Source organism: Otolemur garnettii, unplaced genomic scaffold, assembly GCF_000181295.1.
Source record: "Otolemur garnettii isolate 467f Iridium unplaced genomic scaffold, OtoGar3 scaffold00001, whole genome shotgun sequence".
NCBI lineage: Eukaryota > Metazoa > Chordata > Mammalia > Primates > Galagidae > Otolemur > Otolemur garnettii.
Window position 1 is genome coordinate 6617883 of NW_003852396.1, and position 4643 is coordinate 6622525.

Here is a 4643-nt window from a genome sequence, read left to right on the forward strand (position 1 = left end):
GCCTAGAATTGAGGTGAGTTATCTGTGTGGAGATTTAAGGTGGAAATCCTTAGAACATAGGGATAATGTGATAGAATAAAATAAGACTGAATCTGGAGAGGATACAGGTAAATCGGGGAAGAAGGCTCCTGGTGCAGCCCAGAAGCATTACAATATTTCACAATCAAGCCAAAGAGGAGGGGCCACAAATGAGGCCAGAAAAGATTTATTGCTGGGGCTTGATAGAATCAGGTGTACCTGCCCAAGTAGACCTGTCCTGCTCCGGCAGGGTGAGGTTCATGACCCGCTCAGGAAGAGTCAGACTCATGTCCCTCCCAGGAAATAGGAATGCTGCCAATTGTTGCCCTCCCTGACCCTTTAAATCCCCATCCTCCATAACTCACGGGTGGGATTCCTTTCTTAATTTCACCCCACCTGCATCCAGGTAGAAATAAAGGCCACATCATTTCTACAGAGCAGGGATTCCATCTTCCTTTGTTTCACACCTTGGAATCTTTCACCCTTGGGTCCAGAACCATTCGTATGGTGCTATGATTCACTGGGGAGAAGCCCCTTTGGGGGGCTGAAAATGTTTCCCACCAAACCTAACAAAACAGCCCCTTATTCCCATGAGATGAAGAGAAATGGTACCCTCTCTGATCTTGCCTAACATCCGTCCACTTAATACTGAGGTGAGCCCTTATCTAAAAACTTTCCTCTTCTTTCCTCTTCCCTTTCCTGCTCTACCTCCTCCTCTACCCACCCTCTCTTTCTGTGCTCTTAAGTATTCGTATATGATCTCCAGCTCCTTTTACCTACCTGACTGGCAGTTGTACAGCAGAGGCCTGGTCCTCTCTCTGATTGCCCCTCTGATGCTCTACTGTGGGCCCAGACCCCTCCAACTGGTTAAGGTCACATGCAGAGACTAGGCCCTCTTTTGACCATAGTCATGAGTGGAGAGTCCAGGTAATCTGATGCCAGCCTCAGAAGTTCATTGCCCTACCATGGGACTGGATCATTTTCGGTCATTCAGTGAACCAGATTCACATATCTAGAATCTTTCAGGAGGTCTAGATCACTTTCCAGCTGACAGCTGCACGTAGAGGCTGGGTCCTGTCTGGCTGCAGTCTCGGTCGTTTTGTTCCCTTTTTTCCCTTCAAAAGTTCTCTTTATTTTCAGCTAACAGCCACCCACAGAGGCCAAGTCCTCTCTGGCTACAGTTTCAGTAATTTTCATTCCTCCTTTCCTCCCTTGAAAATTCTCTTTATATCTTACCTTTAATCTCACGTATTTTCTACCTCCAGTTTTCACTATTGGCATCATTCAGTAAATGAATTCCTCCTTCTTCACCTCTAAGCTGTCTTCTAACTCATCTGAAACCTCTACATCTCTACCCTGACCGCAAACCTAAATGTCTCATTTTCTTTTCTGTAATACTGCTTGGCCTATGTACAAACTTGACAGTGACTTACATTGGCCTGAACATAGCTCCTTTGATCGCTCAATTGTCACTGATCTCAATAATTACTGTAAAAAATTGGGCAAATGGTCAGAGATTCCCTACATCTAGGCATCTCTCTTGCTCCAAAATATTCCTTCTCTGCTTTCATCTTGCAAACACTCTCAGGTTCTCCTGGCATGCATAACACCAGCTTCTCCAGGCCCGTTGGAATTTCCATTGTCTGTCCCTACCCTGGCAAATAGCTCTTCCCCTTTTACTTTTCCACGACCCTCCTGTTCTTCTCCAACCTTCCCCCTACAATCCCTCCTCTGTTTTCTCAACCAGAATACCTGAAAAATTCCTCTGTATAGGATACCTCTCCTCTGTCTATAACCTCCTATCATTCACCCATTCTCATTGCCCTCCAACCCCCACATCCACATCCTTCCCTTAAACAATACCCCTTCCCCCCCCTCCACTACCCCTCACCCACCCTCCACCACATATGGTAGAAAAATGGCAGAATTCCCCCAGGACCCTGAGACCCCTAATGAGATCTCATTGATCTTGCCTTCAAGGTGTGGCTGCACCTCTCAGAGCTCCAGTTATCAGTGTCCACCATTAGGTAAAACCCAGCTACTTCTTAAAACTCCCAGGGACATTCCAAAAAAATCAAAATCTTCCTCAAGATCATGTGTTAAGTGCAACAGACAAGGCTAATTGGCAAAACAGTCAGTCTACAAAGGTCTTCACTGGAAGTCTGACTGCCTAGGGTTTTTTTTCTGAAGATCTAGTTTTGCAGTCGCTCCGAAGACCTAACGCCTGACCTGTGCCTAGCTGCAAAAGACTGATGACCCCCAGAAAGTCAGGATGCCCCCTGGACACAATCATGGAAAGCTAAACTCTGGGTATTTTTCTTAATAGAATGTAAGCCAATTCCTTTTCTATAAGCACAGGACAACTTCTTCCATGCTGCCACCTTATAAAAGTTCTCAAAAAACAGGCAGAGATCTTGGTGATGGGTATTGCAACATTCCCCTACTAGGTGGAAACGGCCTCTCAGGATTACTAGTGGCCCTGACAACTCCTGGTTATTGTATGTGATAGAGCCACTAATTATGTTATTATTTTTTTTCATTCTCAATTTTAGACCTGTAACCTTCACCTCATCTCACCATTTATTAACCAGTCACCAGAAAACAACTCCCCATATCCTTGCCCTACTGGATACTAACGACCTCAGACTGAAAAAACCCAAGAATTCCTGTAAATGCCATTTGCCTCCCCCTTCCCTCCCTCTCCCATTCTTTTTACAGGCAGCCCACACAGCCCCTCCTATAGAAGGAAGCAGTCAAAGAGACACCATGCTCATCACCCTTCCTCCTTATAATAAACTAAAGAGGCTAGTATGATAGAATCAGGTGTATCTACCCAAATAGACCTGACCCCCTCTCCCCAGCAGGGTCAGGTTCATGACGTGCTCAGGAAGAGTCAGACTCATGTCCCTCCCAGGAAATAGGAATGCTGCCAATTGCTGCCCTCCTTGACCCTTTAAATCTCTATCCACCATAACCCATGGGTGGAATTCCTTTCTTGATTTCTCCCCACCCACATCCAGGTGGAAATAAAGACCATATTATTTCTACACAACAGGGGTTCTGTTTTCCTTTGTTTAATGCCTTGGAATAATCTTTCATCCTTGGGTCCAGAACCTTTCAGGGATATAGAAAAAACAAGGCTGGATTTGTCTTTCTCACTGACTAGTTCCCCCCGTAGAATTGCCCAACTTGATATCTGACACTGGCAACCCCAATACTTCAGACAGCCTTGACTGTCCATGACCAACCTAGAAAGAAACTGAATTTGTGACGACATTTTTAGGTGTGATTTCTGATTGTTATTACACTCTTAGTATTCCTTACTACTTTCCCTTATTTACTCTGAATTTTATCAGCTTATAGTTAACTAAATATCATATCTCATTGTTTGTGTAGTCTATTTGCTTGCTAAAAATATACCCAGACACTGGATGTGAAATTAACAAGGCATAAGTATTTACTTTAGTGATTTTATTTTGGGGCCTACGCTGCTGACACTGAGATAGTACCTATTATGCTGAGACTACCTTAGAAGACTGATTTATTTAAAACAAAAACTAGAGTTAGTATTGTCTTCGTTAATATTTAATATTAAAATAGGACATTAAGAAAAAATAAAATTTGTATCCTATTTATTAATATTTAATATTTGGATAAGGCATGTGGGTTATGTATATATTCAAAATATTCTACTCTAATGTTTGTGTTCTGAAAAGTGTTTTTACAGCTCATGTTTATAAAACACATTGTCATAGCAATTTTTAAAAATAATTTCTGTATACATTCTAAAATTTTTGAAAATCTATTTTGGTATGAGAATTTAGGTTATACAAGTTATTTTGGGGGCTCAAATTTGATTTTGATTTCACCATGTTTACAGACTTATCTGTCAGAACTTTATAGTGGTACATGTTATAGGATTCATTTCAGAGGTTGCACTTAACACTGATGACATTTCTAACTATAATACAAGTGTGTGTCTACTACTCACCTTACCACCCATTACTGCCTATTATTAAGTAAAATGATGACTATGGCAGGCAGCCTCTACGACAGCCTCCAGTGATTGCCACTTCCTGATTTTTATACCTTTGTGTGATCTCTTCCTCTTAAGGTTGAGCAGGACTTAGTGACTTGCTTCTAATGAACAGAATATGACAGTTCCAAGATTTGGTTATAAAAAGCCTGTGACTTCCCTCTTAGGAGCTCATTCACACACACTCCCTTGCTCTCCCTCGGCTCCCTCACTCTGGTGGAATTTGGTTGACATTAGTGAATAAGTATATTCACACTAAAATGCTATTGACTTTTTTACTAAAGCCTTCCCTAATATTTAATTTCTCAAGCATTTGTAAAAGTATAATGCTTAAGCCTTAGTAAGAGTCTTCTTTTTTTTTTTCATTTTCTCAGTTATTGTTTTAAAACGGTCACATTCTATTCTTAGAAAGATTCACTTGTACTCCTATAAGATAAACCTCAGAAGTGTCCCTCCAAACCCCCTCCCTCCACCCATTCCCCCCTCCCTTCTCCCTCACCCCTCCCCATATTCTTAGGCTATTTGGTTATAGCTTTCATATAAAAGGTATGAATTAGTTTCATAATAGGGGTGTGTACATTGGATACTT